Source organism: Bombina bombina, chromosome 6 (assembly GCF_027579735.1).
Source record: "Bombina bombina isolate aBomBom1 chromosome 6, aBomBom1.pri, whole genome shotgun sequence".
Classification (NCBI taxonomy): domain Eukaryota; kingdom Metazoa; phylum Chordata; class Amphibia; order Anura; family Bombinatoridae; genus Bombina; species Bombina bombina.
This window is the reverse complement of record NC_069504.1, coordinates 1,151,232,327-1,151,249,784: the sequence shown is the minus strand read 5'-3', so window position 1 is coordinate 1,151,249,784 and position 17,458 is coordinate 1,151,232,327. Positions and strand designations below refer to the sequence as shown.

Genomic DNA, 17,458 nt, shown 5'->3' with positions numbered 1-17,458 from the left:
TAGGCAGACCCTCATGCACATCTTCTCATCTTTAGGCAGACCCTCATGCACAGCTTCTCATCTTTAGGCAGACCCTCATGCACAGCTTCTCATCTTTAGGCAGACCCTCATGCACAGCTTCTCATCTTTAGGCAGACCCTCATGCACAGCTTCTCATCTTTAGGCAGACCCTCATGCACAGCTTCTCATCTTTAGGCAGACCCTCATGCACAGCTTCTCATCTTTAGGCAGACCCTCATGCACAGCTTCTCATCCTTAGGCAGACCCTCATGCACAGCTTCTCATCTTTAGGCAGACCCTCATGCACAGCTTCTCATCCTTAGGCAGACCCTCATGCACAGCTTCTCATCCTTAGGCAGACCCTCATGCACAGCTTCTCATCTTTAGGCAGACCCTCATGCACAGCTTCTCATCTTTAGGCAGACCCTCATGCACAGCTTCTCATCTTTAGGCAGACCCTCATGCACAGCTTCTCATCCTTAGGCAGACCCTCATGCACAGCTTCTTATCCTTAGGCAGACCCTCATGCACAGCTTCTCATCTTTAGGCAGACCCTCATGCACAGCTTCTCATCTTTAGGCAGACCCTCATGCACAGCTTCTTATCCTTAGGCAGACCCTCATGCACAGCTTCTTATCCTTAGGCAGACCCTCATGCACAGCTTCTCATCTTTAGGCAGACCCTCATGCACAGCTTCTCATCTTTAGGCAGACCCTCATGCACAGCTTCTCATCTTTAGGCAGACCCTCATGCACATCTTCTCATCTTTAGGCAGACCCTCATGCACAGCTTCTCATCTTTAGGCAGACCCTCATGCACATCTTCTCATCTTTAGGCAGACCCTCATGCACAGCTTCTCATCTTTAGGCAGACCCTCATGCACAGCTTCTCATCTTTAGGCAGACCCTCATGCACAGCTTCTCATCTTTAGGCAGACCCTCATGCACAGCTTCTCATCCTTAGGCAGACCCTCATGCACAGCTTCTCATCTTTAGGCAGACCCTCATGCACAGCTTCTCATCCTTAGGCAGACCCTCATGCACAGCTTCTCATCCTTAGGCAGACCCTCATGCACAGCTTCTCATCTTTAGGCAGACCCTCATGCACAGCTTCTCATCTTTAGGCAGACCCTCATGCACAGCTTCTCATCTTTAGGCAGACCCTCATGCACAGCTTCTTATCCTTAGGCAGACCCTCATGCACAGCTTCTTATCCTTAGGCAGACCCTCATGCACAGCTTCTCATCCTTAGGCAGACCCTCATGCACAGCTTCTCATCTTTAGGCAGACCCTCATGCACAGCTTCTTATCCTTAGGCAGACCCTCATGCACAGCTTCTTATCCTTAGGCAGACCCTCATGCACAGCTTCTTATCCTTAGGCAGACCCTCATGCACAGCTTCTCATCTTTAGGCAGACCCTCATGCACAGCTTCTCATCTTTAGGCAGACCCTCATGCACAGCTTCTTATCCTTAGGCAGACCCTCATGCACAGCTTCTTATCCTTAGGCAGACCCTCATGCACAGCTTCTCATCTTTAGGCAGACCCTCATGCACAGCTTCTCATCTTTAGGCAGACCCTCATGCACAGCTTCTCATCTTTAGGCAGACCCTCATGCACAGCTTCTTATCCTTAGGCAGACCCTCATGCACAGCTTCTCATCTTTAGGCAGACCCTCATGCACAGCTTCTCATCTTTAGGCAGACCCTCATGCACAGCTTCTCATCTTTAGGCAGACCCTCATGCACAGCTTCTCATCTTTAGGCAGACCCTCATGCACAGCTTCTCATCTTTAGGCAGACCCTCATGCACAGCTTCTCATCCTTAGGCAGACCCTCATGCACAGCTTCTCATCCTTAGGCAGACCCTCATGCACAGCTTCTCATCTTTAGGCAGACCCTCATGCACAGCTTCTCATCCTTAGGCAGACCCTCATGCACAGCTTCTCATCTTTAGGCAGACCCTCATGCACAGCTTCTTATCCTTAGGCAGACCCTCATGCACAGCTTCTTATCCTTAGGCAGACCCTCATGCACAGCTTCTCATCTTTAGGCAGACCCTCATGCACAGCTTCTCATCTTTAGGCAGACCCTCATGCACAGCTTCTTATCCTTAGGCAGACCCTCATGCACAGCTTCTCATCCTTAGGCAGACCCTCATGCACAGCTTCTTATCCTTAGGCAGACCCTCATGCACAGCTTCTCATCTTTAGGCAGACCCTCATGCACAGCTTCTCATCTTTAGGCAGACCCTCATGCACAGCTTCTTATCCTTAGGCAGACCCTCATGCACAGCTTCTTATCCTTAGGCAGACCCTCATGCACAGCTTCTCATCTTTAGGCAGACCCTCATGCACAGCTTCTCATCTTTAGGCAGACCCTCATGCACAGCTTCTCATCTTTAGGCAGACCCTCATGCACAGCTTCTTATCCTTAGGCAGACCCTCATGCACAGCTTCTCATCCTTAGGCAGACCCTCATGCACAGCTTCTTATCCTTAGGCAGACCCTCATGCACAGCTTCTCATCCTTAGGCAGACCCTCATGCACAGCTTCTTATCCTTAGGCAGACCCTCATGCACAGCTTCTTATCCTTAGGCAGACCCTCATGCACAGCTTCTCATCTTTAGGCAGACCCTCATGCACAGCTTCTTATCCTTAGGCAGACCCTCATGCACAGCTTCTCATCTTTAGGCAGACCCTCATGCACAGCTTCTCATCTTTAGGCAGACCCTCATGCACAGCTTCTCATCTTTAGGCAGACCCTCATGCACAGCTTCTCATCTTTAGGCAGACCCTCATGCACAGCTTCTCATCTTTAGGCAGACCCTCATGCACAGCTTCTTATCCTTAGGCATACCCTCATGCACAGCTTCTCATCTTTAGGCAGACCCTCATGCACAGCTTCTCATCTTTAGGCAGACCCTCATGCACAGCTTCTCATCTTTAGGCAGACCCTCATGCACAGCTTCTCATCTTTAGGCAGACCCTCATGCACAGCTTCTCATCTTTAGGCAGACCCTCATGCACAGCTTCTCATCCTTTGTAACCTCCCCATGCACAGTTTATTTTGCACACATATAGCTACATAACCCAAGTAACCTATTGGCACACACCTGCCTGTCCTTAGAAAATCTGTTACACACAGATCATTATACCAAAGTACACACTTACATCCAGCTTCTTATTTCTATGAGATTACTCCCACAACTGGAGACAATAAATAACTGTGTGCTGCAATAGTAATTGGCTTGATATAATAAAGTTAATAAATAAAGTTAGGTAGGTCAAAGTCTGCGTGGTTAGGTCTTACACTGCAGGAGTAATCGTGGTGTCTGTGTAAGTAGTGGTGCTGTTTTCTATCTTATGTATGTATTATAGAAAGCTTACATTAGGGAATCCTGTTTCATGACTGTGCTGATACCAGACAAAAATAATGAGAAACAAATGTATGCAATGGAGTGAAGAGTGGGAAGAGAAAGACTAAAGGGAAAGCAAAAAGCAGAGATAAAGGTGCAGAGTGACAGAGATAAAGGTGCCGTGTGACAGAGATAAAGGTGCAGAGTGACAGAGATAAAGGTGCAGAGTGACAGAGATAAAGGTGCAGAGTGACAGAGATAAAGGTGCCGTGTGACAGAGATAAAGGTGCAGAGTGACAGAGATAAAGGTGCAGAGTGACAGAGATAACGGTGCAGAGTGACAGAGATAAAGGTGCAGAGTGACAGAGATAACGGTGCAGAGTAACAGAGATAACGGTGCAGAGTGACAGAGATAAAGGTGCAGAGTGACAGAGATAAAGGTGCAGAGTGACAGAGATAACGGTGCAGAGTGACAGAGATAAAGATACAGAGTGACAGAGATAACGGTGCAGAGTGACAGAGATAACGGTGCAGAGTGACAGAGATAACGGTGCAGAGTGACAGAGATAAAGGTGCAGAGTGACAGAGATAACGGTGCAGAGTGACAGAGATAAAGATGCAGAGTGACAGAGATAAAGGTGCAGAGTGACAGAGATAAAGATGCAGAGTGACAGAGATAACGGTGCAGAGTGACAGAGATAAAGGTGCAGAGTGACAGAGATAAAGGTGCAGAGTGACAGAGATAAAGATGCAGAGTGACAGAGATAACGGTGCAGAGTGACAGAGATAAAGGTACAGAGTGACAGAGATAAAGGTGTAGAGTGACAGAGATAAAGGTACAGAGTGACAGAGATAAAGGTGCAGAGTGACAGAGATAAAGATGCAGAGTGACAGAGATAAAGGTACAGAGTGACAGAGATAAAGGTGCAGAGTGACAGAGATAAAGATACAGAGTGACAGAGATAACGGTGCAGAGTGACAGAGATAACGGTGCAGAGTGACAGAGATAAAGGTGCAGAGTGACAGAGATAACGGTGCAGAGTGACAGAGATAACGGTGCAGAGTGACAGAGATAAAGGTGCAGAGTGACAGAGATAACGGTGCAGAGTGACAGAGATAAAGATGCAGAGTGACAGAGATAAAGGTGCAGAGTAACAGAGATAAAGATGCAGAGTGACAGAGATAACGGTGCAGAGTGACAGAGATAAAGGTGCAGAGTGACAGAGATAAAGGTGCAGAGTGACAGAGATAACGGTGCAGAGTGACAGAGATAAAGGTGCAGAGTGACAGAGATAAAGGTACAGAGTGACAGAGATAAAGGTGCAGAGTGACAGAGATAAAGGTGCAGAGTGACAGAGATAAAGGTGCAGAGTGACAGAGATAAATGTGCAGAGTGACAGAGATAACGGTGCAGAGTGACAGAGATAAAGGTGCAGAGTGACAGAGATAAAGGTGCAGAGTGACAGAGATAACGGTGCAGAGTGACAGAGATAAAGGTACAGAGTGACAGAGATAAAGGTACAGAGTGACAGAGATAAAGGTGCAGAGTGACAGAGATAAAAGTGCAGAGTGACAGAGATAACGGTGCAGAGTGACAGAGATAACAGTGCAGAGTGACAGAGATAACGGTGCAGAGTGACAGAGATAAAGGTGCAGAGTGACAGAGATAACGGTGCAGAGTGACAGAGATAAAGATGCAGAGTGACAGAGATAACGGTGCAGAGTGACAGAGATAAAGATGCAGAGTGACAGAGATAACGGTGCAGAGTGACAGAGATAACAGTGCAGAGTGACAGAGATAAAGGTACAGAGTGACAGAGATAAAGGTACAGAGTGACAGAGATAAAGGTGCAGAGTGACAGAGATAAAAGTGCAGAGTGACAGAGATAACGGTGCAGAGTGACAGAGATAACAGTGCAGAGTGACAGAGATAACGGTGCAGAGTGACAGAGATAAAGGTACAGAGTGACAGAGATAAAGATGCAGAGTGACAGAGATAAAGGTGCAGAGTGACAGAGATAAAGGTGCAGAGTGACAGAGATAACGGTGCAGAGTGACAGAGATAAAGGTGCAGAGTGACAGAGATAACGGTGCAGAGTGACAGAGATAACGGTGCAGAGTGACAGAGATAAAGGTGCAGAGTGACAGAGATAACGGTGCAGAGTGACAGAGATAACGGTGCAGAGTGACAGAGATAAAGGTACAGAGTGACAGAGATAAAGGTACAGAGTGACAGAGATAACGGTGCAGAGTGACAGAGATAAAGGTACAGAGTGACAGAGATAAAGGTGCAGAGTGACAGAGATAAAGATGCAGAGTGACAGAGATAAAGGTGCAGAGTGACAGAGATAAAGATGCAGAGTGACAGAGATAACGGTGCAGAGTGACAGAGATAAAGGTACAGAGTGACAGAGATAAAGGTACAGAGTGACAGAGATAAAGGTACAGAGTGACAGAGATAAAGGTACAGAGTGACAGAGATAAAGATGCAGAGTGACAGAGATAACGGTGCAGAGTGACAGAGATATAGGTACAGAGTGACAGAGATAAAGGTGTAGAGTGACAGAGATAAAGGTACAGAGTGACAGAGATAAAGGTGCAGAGTGACAGAGATAAAGATGCAGAGTGACAGAGATAAAGGTGCAGAGTGACAGAGATAAAGATGCAGAGTGACAGAGATAACGGTGCAGAGTGACAGAGATAAAGGTACAGAGTGACAGAGATAAAGGTACAGAGTGACAGAGATAAAGGTGCAGAGTGACAGAGATAAAGGTGCAGAGTGACAGAGATAACGGTGCAGAGTGACAGAGATAAAGGTGCAGAGTGACAGAGATAACGGTGCAGAGTGACAGAGATAAAGGTGCAGAGTGACAGAGATAAAGGTGCAGAGTGACAGAGATAAAGGTACAGAGTGACAGAGATAAAGGTGCAGAGTGACAGAGATAAAGGTGCAGAGTGACAGAGATAAAGGTGCAGAGTGACAGAGATAACAGTGCAGAGTGACAGAGATAACGGTGCAGAGTGACAGAGATAAAGGTGCAGAGTGACAGAGATAACGGTGCAGAGTGACAGAGATAACGGTGCAGAGTGACAGAGATAAAGGTGCAGAGTGACAGAGATAACGGTGCAGAGTGACAGAGATAAAGGTGCAGAGTGACAGAGATAACGGTGCAGAGTGACAGAGATAAAGATGCAGAGTGACAGAGATAAAGGTGCAGAGTGACAGAGATAAAGATGCAGAGTGACAGAGATAACGGTGCAGAGTGACAGAGATAAAGGTGCAGAGTGACAGAGATAAAGGTACAGAGTGACAGAGATAAAGGTGCAGAGTGACAGAGATAAAGGTGCAGAGTGACAGAGATAAAGGTGCAGAGTGACAGAGATAAATGTGCAGAGTGACAGAGATAACGGTGCAGAGTGACAGAGATAAAGGTGCAGAGTGACAGAGATAAAGGTGCAGAGTGACAGAGATAACGGTGCAGAGTGACAGAGATAAAGGTACAGAGTGACAGAGATAAAGGTACAGAGTGACAGAGATAACGGTGCAGAGTGACAGAGATAAAGGTGCAGAGTGACAGAGATAAAAGTGCAGAGTGACAGAGATAACGGTGCAGAGTGACAGAGATAAAGATGCAGAGTGACAGAGATAAAAGTGCAGAGTGACAGAGATAAAAGTGCAGAGTGACAGAGATAAAGGTGCAGAGTGACAGAGATAAAGATGCAGAGTGACAGAGATAAAGGTACAGAGTGACAGAGATAACGGTGCAGAGTGACAGAGATAAAGATGCAGAGTGACAGAGATAAAGGTACAGAGTGACAGAGATAACGGTGCAGAGTGACAGAGATAAAGATACAGAGTGACAGAGATAACGGTGCAGAGTGACAGAGATAAAGATGCAGAGTGACAGAGATAACGGTGCAGAGTGACAGAGATAAAGATGCAGAGTGACAGAGATAACGGTGCAGAGTGACAGAGATAAAGGTGCAGAGTGACAGAGATAACGGTGCAGAGTGACAGAGATAACGGTGCAGAGTGACAGAGATAAAGGTGCAGAGTGACAGAGATAACGGTGCAGAGTGACAGAGATAAAGATGCAGAGTGACAGAGATAACGGTGCAGAGTGACAGAGATAAAGATGCAGAGTGACAGAGATAAATGTGCAGAGTGACAGAGATAACGGTGCAGAGTGACAGAGATAAAGGTGCAGAGTGACAGAGATAACGGTGCAGAGTGACAGAGATAACGGTGCAGAGTGACAGAGATAAAGGTGCAGAGTAACAGAGATAAAGATGCAGAGTGACAGAGATAACGGTGCAGAGTGACAGAGATAAAGGTGCAGAGTGACAGAGATAAAGGTGCAGAGTGACAGAGATAACGGTGCAGAGTGACAGAGATAAAGGTGCAGAGTGACAGAGATAAAGGTGCAGAGTGACAGAGATAACGGTGTCAGAGTGACAGAGATAAAGGTGCAGAGTGACAGAGATAAAGGTGCAGAGTGACAGAGATAACGGTGCAGAGTGACAGAGATAAAGGTGCAGAGTGACAGAGATAACGGTGCAGAGTGACAGAGATAAAGATGCAGAGTGACAGAGATAACGGTGCAGAGTGACAGAGATAACGGTGCAGAGTGACAGAGATAACGGTGCAGGAGTGACAGAGATAAAGGTGCAGAGTGACAGAGATAAAGGTACAGAGTGACAGAGATAAAGGTGCAGAGTGACAGAGATAAAGGTGCAGAGTGACAGAGATAAATGTGCAGAGTGACAGAGATAACGGTGCAGAGTAACAGAGATAACGGTGCAGAGTGACAGAGATAAAGGTGCAGAGTGACAGAGATAAAGGTGCAGAGTGACAGAGATAACGGTGCAGAGTGACAGAGATAAAGATACAGAGTGACAGAGATAACGGTGCAGAGTGACAGAGATAACGGTGCAGAGTGACAGAGATAAAGGTGCAGAGTGACAGAGATAACGGTGCAGAGTGACAGAGATAACGGTGCAGAGTGACAGAGATAACGGTGCAGAGTGACAGAGATAAAGGTGCAGAGTGACAGAGATAACGGTGCAGAGTGACAGAGATAAAGATGCAGAGTGACAGAGATAAAGGTGCAGAGTGACAGAGATAAAGATGCAGAGTGACAGAGATAACGGTGCAGAGTGACAGAGATAAAGGTGCAGAGTGACAGAGATAAAGGTGCAGAGTGACAGAGATAAAGATGCAGAGTGACAGAGATAACGGTGCAGAGTGACAGAGATAAAGGTACAGAGTGACAGAGATAAAGGTGTAGAGTGACAGAGATAAAGGTACAGAGTGACAGAGATAAAGGTGCAGAGTGACAGAGATAAAGATGCAGAGTGACAGAGATAAAGGTACAGAGTGACAGAGATAAAGGTGCAGAGTGACAGAGATAAAGATACAGAGTGACAGAGATAACGGTGCAGAGTGACAGAGATAACGGTGCAGAGTGACAGAGATAAAGGTGCAGAGTGACAGAGATAACGGTGCAGAGTGACAGAGATAACGGTGCAGAGTGACAGAGATAAAGGTGCAGAGTGACAGAGATAACGGTGCAGAGTGACAGAGATAAAGATGCAGAGTGACAGAGATAAAGGTGCAGAGTAACAGAGATAAAGATGCAGAGTGACAGAGATAACGGTGCAGAGTGACAGAGATAAAGGTGCAGAGTGACAGAGATAAAGGTGCAGAGTGACAGAGATAACGGTGCAGAGTGACAGAGATAAAGGTACAGAGTGACAGAGATAACGGTGCAGAGTGACAGAGATAAATGTGCAGAGTGACAGAGATAACGGTGCAGAGTGACAGAGATAAAGGTACAGAGTGACAGAGATAAAGGTACAGAGTGACAGAGATAAAGGTGCAGAGTGACAGAGATAAAGGTGCAGAGTGACAGAGATAAAGGTGCAGAGTGACAGAGATAAATGTGCAGAGTGACAGAGATAACGGTGCAGAGTGACAGAGATAAAGATACAGAGTGACAGAGATAAAGGTGCAGAGTGACAGAGATAACGGTGCAGAGTGACAGAGATAAAGGTGCAGAGTGACAGAGATAAAGGTGCAGAGTGACAGAGTGTCAGACCTCTACTGTTCCTTTAAACATTGTCTTTCTTTCCCTATAAAAACCCCACCTCCTAACTTAACCATTGCTGGATTATTGTTTCTCAAGTCTAATTGAGGAAACACCTTGGCCAATTATCGTTTGCTGTGGAAGATTCTCTCACCTCTCTCACAGCACTATTCTTTCCGGAAGCTGTTGCTCACAGCTGCTATTACACAGAGCAGCTCGCAAGCGGCGTGACGTCATCAGCTGCAGCCGCTCCACTCTCCCCTCTCATGCTGGATCCCTGTTTGCATGTCCGCTTGTACTACACGCTGAACTAAGCAGAAGCAGGGAACTCGCAGCCTTTTCAGTCTCCATCTGTACAGCAGCTTCTCAGGTCGTATGTAACACTCACTTATGTGCTAAGACTGTTTTCATGTATTCCGGCTGTATCCAAACTTATACCTTCATTTAAACCTAAGCCTTATGTGTATCTGGTATCGGTTCCCATACTATTGCTTATAACTATACTCTTCCTGTCTTCAGTGACTCAGAAGTGATAGTTTGTAGGCAAATATAAATACAGACAGGTTAAATCTGACACTCACAGATTGTAATTAACCTTGCTGTTACATTCACCATTTTTTGCTTACATTTACACTTTACAAATTCAGTGTATCATTTCTGTATCTGCTTACAAAAAATCCTCACAAGAAATATATTTAAATAATATTGAAAACAAAGTCCTAATAGAATAATCCAGCCTAATTTGTAGAGGTTGCAAGCAGAAATGGAGTTAAGTGAGATCACCAATCAGGTATCAGCACTAACACAGCGCATGGATAATGTTACTCAGACAATTAGAGAAATGCAAACTGAGTATCAACTAATAAAAGACTGTGTCAGAGAAATGTACGCTGCAAAAACTGCCCAACCTGAACCTCAGGTATCATTGCCTGATAAGTTTAGTGGTAACAGGGCTAATTTCAAAGAATTCCGAAATGCCTGTTTGCTTCTATTTGAACTCAAACCTAAAACATATAGTACTGACCGCCTGAAGGTCTTGACCATGATATCCTATTTAAGGGGAGAGCCCCGCAATTGGGCTGATAGTCTATTTGAAAGTCAGAATACTTTATTGGATTCATTGCAAGACTTCCTAAAAGCATTTTCATCTTTGTATGATGATCCTTTTAAGCAGGAATCCGCAGAAACATCACTCAGGGCCTTGAAACAAGGCAGACACCCCGTGGAGGATTACATTTCTCAATTTAAAATATTTGCCATGGAATCAAAGTGGAATGAGGCCTCACTGAGACACCAATTCAGAATTGGGCTTAGTGAAGAGATAAAAGATGAGTTGTCTCGTACAGGCGTACCTCAGAGATTAGAGGAACTATGTAACCTTTGCACCACTATTGACCGCAGACTACGTGAGCGTAAACACGAAAGGTCTAACACTTCAACTTCCTATAAAAGATACACTCCTCCCTCAAGTTCCAAAGAACCTGAATCTCCTATGGAAATAGGATTCATGCGTGGCCCCCTCTCTACTGAAGAGAAAAGTAGAAGAAGGGCATTAAGATTATGTATGTACTGTGCCTCACCAGAGCATGATGTGCCATCTTGTCCACTTCTTAAAAAGACAAAAACTGGTAAGACTATAATGAACACACTTAGTCTCTCTTTTTCAAAAATTACACATTCTCATATAACATTACCTCTTACTTTGCAGTGGGAACACCACCATATAGAAGTTGAGGCTCTTATTGACACAGGAGCGACATCAAGTTATATCGATATTCATTTCGTTAATTCAAATAAAATACCCTACCTAGCAAAACAGTCTCCTGTCTCCATTAATTTAATTGATGGCTCCACTCTCTCCACAGGTCCTATAACCCAGCAAACAACACCTCTTTTGCTCTGTACTAGGACTGGACATAGGGAATCTATTTCCTTTGATCTTATCCCAAGTCCCCTATACCCGGTTATCCTTGGGTTGTCATGGTTACAGATTCACAAACCAATCATTGACTGGCAACACATGACAGTTGAGTTAACTTCTTCATACTGTTCACACACTTGTTATCCCTTAAATCAGATACTACTCACGAATGAGGTTATCTTACCTAATGAATATGATGATTTTCAGGATGTGTTCAATAAAACGGAGGCACAGGTCTTACCACCCCATAGGTCATACGATTGTCCTATTGACCTTTTACCTGGTGCAACAATCCCCGTCGGACACATTTATCCTTTATCAAAACCTGAATTAGATCACTTAAAGTCATACCTACAAGATAACCTAGCTAAAGGGTTTATTAGACCCTCTACATCCCCAGCCGGAGCTGGAATCTTTTTTGTTAAAAATAAGGACCAGTCTCTCAGGCCCATAATAGATTACAGGGAGTTAAACAAAAGAACAAAGAAAAATCGTTATCCTCTCCCCTTAATTCCCGAACTTATTGAGAGGTTACGCACTGCCAAGATCTTTACCAAATTGGATCTCAGGGGTGCATACAACCTCATACGAATGAGGGCTGGAGATGAATGGTTGACAGCATTTAGAACTCGGTATGGCCTTTACGAATATACTGTCATGCCATTCGGCCTTTGCAATGCTCCAGCAACATTTCAATGCTTTATAAATGACATATTTCATGACATCTTAGACAACTTTGTAGTAGTGTACCTAGATGATATACTTATTTTCTCAGATTCTCAACAACAACATCTCACACATGTTAGAACAGTACTCTCACGTTTAAGGCAACATAAATTGTATGCCAAATTGGAAAAATGTGAGTTCAACAAATCTGAGGTAACCTTTCTGGGATATGTAATCTCAAACACAGGTATTACTATGGATGACTCAAAAATCCATGCTATCACACAATGGCCAACCCCAAAGTCTAAGAAACAAGTACAGAGGTTTCTTGGCTTTGCAAATTTTTATAGAAAATTTATACATAATTTCGCACATACAGCTAAACCTCTGACTGACCTGACTAAGGATAACAAAGCATTTGACTGGACTAATGACTGTGAAAGGGTATTTAACAAACTAAAAAAAGATTTCACCACAGCCCCCATTCTACAATTTCCAGACTCTAACTTACAGTTTATTGTCGAAGTGGACGCATCAGATTATGCTCTCGGGGCTGTTCTCTCTCAAAAAAAATCATTAACTGACAAATTACATCCAGTCGCTTATCTCTCCAGGCTCCTGACACCAGCTGAACGCAACTATCCTGTAGGAGAAAAGGAGCTTTTGGCGATCAAATCTGCTTTTGAACAGTGGCGACATCATCTAGAAGGTGCTACATTCCCAGTAATTGTTATAACAGATCACAAAAATCTACAATATCTACAACAGAATAGAACCCTCTCATCCAGGCAACTACGATGGAACCTATACTTCTCGCGCTTTAACTTTCTCATTATGTATCGGCCAGGGAGTCGTAATGGTAAGGCTGACGCACTCTCTAGACGTGATGCTAGGCCACCTAATGAAGGTGTCACCTCCACGGTCATACCTAAATCTAAATTCCTTGGGTTGCTTATTTCCTCCCATCCGGATTTCAAAACCTGTCAAACCGAAGATACCACAAAACCTATGCACCTGCTGCAAACTACACCAGATGGCTTATCTTACCATGGGAACCTGCTTTACATTCCACCTCAATATAGGTCACAACTTCTTCACACTTGTCACGATTCTCCCATATCTGGCCATTTGGGACTTCGTAAAACTTTAGATTTAATACGACGACATTATTGGTGGCCAGGGATGACCTCATCAATTCGTGATTACATAGAACAATGTACGATCTGTGCAACTTCCAAACCATCACGACGCTTTCCAATAGGCTTACTACAACCTTATCCTGTTCCTGATACACCTTGGTCACATGTTGCTATGGATTTTATTGTTGACCTACCAAGTTCTTCCTCTTTTTCTACAATATTAGTTGTTGTGGACCTCTTGAGTAAAATGGCACATTTTATTCCTGCAGTTGGGTTGCCAACGGCTCAGGAGACCAGTCGGTTGTTCATTAAAGAAGTAGTTCGGTTACATGGACTCCCTACAGTGATACTCTCCGACAGGGGTTCACAATTCACCTCACACTTCTGGAAATCTCTCTGTCAAACTTTACAAATTACTCAAAAGCTTACGACCTCTTATCACCCCCAATCCAACGGACAAGCCGAACGAACCAACCAATGGTTGGAACAGTATCTTCGTTGCTTCTGCTCCAACCAACAGGACATATGGGCCAAACACTTACCTTTAGCAGAGTTCGCCTACAACAATGCCTCCAACTCCTCCACTCGTCTTAGTCCATTCTACATCAACTATGGTTTGCATCCCAGAATCTCCTACCTACCATACTTACCAAGCTCCAACCCAAAAGTGACTGACACTGTAAATGACATTTCCCAAACTTTCTCCATAGCACGGCATAATATACAACATGCTCAAGCATCACATAAAAAGTACTATGATCTACGGCACACGCCTCAACCCAACTATCAGATAGGACAACTTGTGTGGTTATCAACAAAAAATTTGAACTTGCACACCCCCTCCAAAAAGTTAAGCAGATTGTTTATTGGTCCATTCCCAATTGTGGATGTTAAAAACCCTGCGACTGTTACTCTTCGCCTTCCCGATGTTTACAAAATTCATCCCACATTCCACGTATCTCTGGTGAAACCGTGTCTATCTGACAAACTACCTGCAAATACTGTCTCACATTCTGTCTCCCACGATCGGGAATATGAGGTGCACTCAATCATTGATTCAAGACGACGACGAGGATGCTTGGAATACCTGATCCATTGGAAAGACTTTGATCATTCTGAGGACTCTTGGGAGCCTGCTTCGTCTGTATTTGCCCCGAGATGTGTTTCCTTGTTTCATCGCCGGAACCCTGATCGTCCTGCTCCATGAACCCTCGTAGTGGGTTCCTTTTTGGGGGGGGCTATGTCAGACCTCTACTGTTCCTTTAAACATTGTCTTTCTTTCCCTATAAAAACCCCACCTCCTAACTTAACCATTGCTGGATTATTGTTTCTCAAGTCTAATTGAGGAAACACCTTGGCCAATTATCGTTTGCTGTGGAAGATTCTCTCACCTCTCTCACAGCACTATTCTTTCCGGAAGCTGTTGCTCACAGCTGCTATTACACAGAGCAGCTCGCAAGCGGCGTGACGTCATCAGCTGCAGCCGCTCCACTCTCCCCTCTCATGCTGGATCCCTGTTTGCATGTCCGCTTGTACTACACGCTGAACTAAGCAGAAGCAGGGAACTCGCAGCCTTTTCAGTCTCCATCTGTACAGCAGCTTCTCAGGTCGTATGTAACACTCACTTATGTGCTAAGACTGTTTTCATGTATTCCGGCTGTATCCAAACTTATACCTTCATTTAAACCTAAGCCTTATGTGTATCTGGTATCGGTTCCCATACTATTGCTTATAACTATACTCTTCCTGTCTTCAGTGACTCAGAAGTGATAGTTTGTAGGCAAATATAAATACAGACAGGTTAAATCTGACACTCACAGATTGTAATTAACCTTGCTGTTACATTCACCATTTTTTGCTTACATTTACACTTTACAAATTCAGTGTATCATTTCTGTATCTGCTTACAAAAAATCCTCACAAGAAATATATTTAAATAATATTGAAAACAAAGTCCTAATACAGAGATAACGGTGCAGAGTGACAGAGATAAAGGTACAGAGTGACAGAGATAAAGGTACAGAGTGACAGAGATAAAGGTGCAGAGTGACAGAGATAAAGGTGCAGAGTGACAGAGATAAAGGTGCAGAGTGACAGAGATAAATGTGCAGAGTGACAGAGATAAAGGTGCAGAGTGACAGAGATAAAGGTGCAGAGTGACAGAGATAAAGGTGCAGAGTGACAGAGATAAAGGTGCAGAGTGACAGAGATAACGGTGCAGAGTGACAGAGATAAAGATACAGAGTGACAGAGATAACGGTGCAGAGTGACAGAGATAAAGGTGCAGAGTGACAGAGATAACGGTGCAGAGTGACAGAGATAAAGGTACAGAGTGACAGAGATAAAGGTACAGAGTGACAGAGATAACGGTGCAGAGTGACAGAGATAAAGGTGCAGAGTGACAGAGATAAAGGTACAGAGTGACAGAGATAAAGGTACAGAGTGACAGAGATAACGGTGCAGAGTGACAGAGATAAAGGTGCAGAGTGACAGAGATAAAAGTGCAGAGTGACAGAGATAAAGGTGCAGAGTGACAGAGATAAAGGTGCAGAGTGACAGAAATAAATGTGAAGAGTGACAGAGATAAAGGTGCAGAGTGACAGAGATAAAGGTGCAGAGTGACAGAGATAACGGTGCAGAGTGACAGAGATAAAGGTGCAGAGTGACAGAGATAACGGTGCAGAGTGACAGAGATAACGGTGCAGAGTGACAGAGATAAAGATGCAGAGTGACAGAGATAACGGTACAGAGTGACAGAGATAAAGGTGCAGAGTGACAGAGATAAAGGTACAGAGTGACAGAGATAAAGATGCAGAGTGACAGAGATAACGGTACAGAGTGACAGAGATAAAGATGCAGAGTGACAGAGATAACGGTACAGAGTGACAGAGATAAAGGTGCAGAGTGACAGAGATAAAGATGCAGAGTGACAGAGATAACGGTGCAGAGTGACAGAGATAAAGGTACAGAGTGACAGAGATAAAGGTACAGAGTGACAGAGATAAAGGTGCAGAGTGACAGAGATAAAGATGCAGAGTGACAGAGATAAAGGTGCAGAGTGACAGAGATAAAGGTGCAGAGTGACAGAGATAAAGGTACAGAGTGACAGAGATAAAGATGCAGAGTGACAGAGATAAAGGTGCAGAGTGACAGAGATAAAGGTGCAGAGTGACAGAGATAAAGGTGCAGAGTGACAGAGATAAAGGTACAGAGTGACAGAGATAAAGGTGCAGAGTGACAGAGATAAAGGTGCAGAGTGACAGAGATAAAGGTGCAGAGTGACAGAGATAAATGTGCAGAGTGACAGAGATAACAGTGCAGAGTGACAGAGATAACGTTGCAGAGTGACAGAGATAAAGGTGCAGAGTGACAGAGATAAAGGTGCAGAGTGACAGAGATAACGGTGCAGAGTGACAGAGATAACGGTGCAGAGTGACAGAGATAAAGGTGCAGAGTGACAGAGATAACGGTACAGAGTGACAGAGATAACGGTGCAGAGTGACAGAGATAAAGGTGCAGAGTGACAGAGATAAAAGTGCAGAGTGACAGAGATAACGGTGCAGAGTGACAGAGATAAAGGTGCAGAGTGACAGAGATAAAAGTGCAGAGTGACAGAGATAAAGGTGCAGAGTGACAGAGATAAAGGTACAGAGTGACAGAGATAAAGGTACAGAGTGACAGAGATAAAGATGCAGAGTGACAGAGATAACGGTGCAGAGTGACAGAGATAAAGGTACAGAGTGACAGAGATAAAGGTACAGAGTGACAGAGATAAAGGTGCAGAGTGACAGAGATAAAGGTGCAGAGTGACAGAGATAAAGGTACAGAGTGACAGAGATAAAGGTACAGAGTGACAGAGATAAAGATACAGAGTGACAGAGATAACGGTGCAGAGTGACAGAGATAAAGGTGCAGAGTGACAGAGATAAAGGTGCAGAGTGACAGAGATAACGGTGCAGAGTGACAGAGATAAAGGTGCAGAGTGACAGAGATAACGGTGCAGAGTGACAGAGATAACGGTGCAGAGTGACAGAGATAAAGGTGCAGAGTGACAGAGATAACGGTGCAGAGTGACAGAGATAAAGGTACAGAGTGACAGAGATAACGGTGCAGAGTGACAGAGATAAAGGTGCAGAGTGACAGAGATAACGGTGCAGAGTGACAGAGATAAAGGTGCAGAGTGACAGAGATAACGGTGCAGAGTGACAGAGATAAAGATGCAGAGTGACAGAGATAAAGGTGCAGAGTGACAGAGATAAAGATGCAGAGTGACAGAGATAAATGTGCAGA

At 44.5% G+C, this 17,458-nt stretch overlaps 1 protein-coding gene across 1 annotated transcript in view; it reads left to right on the top strand.

The window, feature by feature from the left end:
• Window positions 1-3,294: 3,294 nt before the first annotated feature.
• LOC128664932 (solute carrier organic anion transporter family member 1C1) overlaps window positions 3,295-17,458 on the top strand; it is a 100,723-nt gene continuing 86,559 nt past the window's right edge. Inside the window, exon 1 of the mRNA XM_053719725.1 lies at window positions 3,295-3,336. The gene's annotated coding sequence lies outside the window, so the exon portion shown is untranslated. The remainder of the gene's footprint in view (window positions 3,337-17,458) is intronic.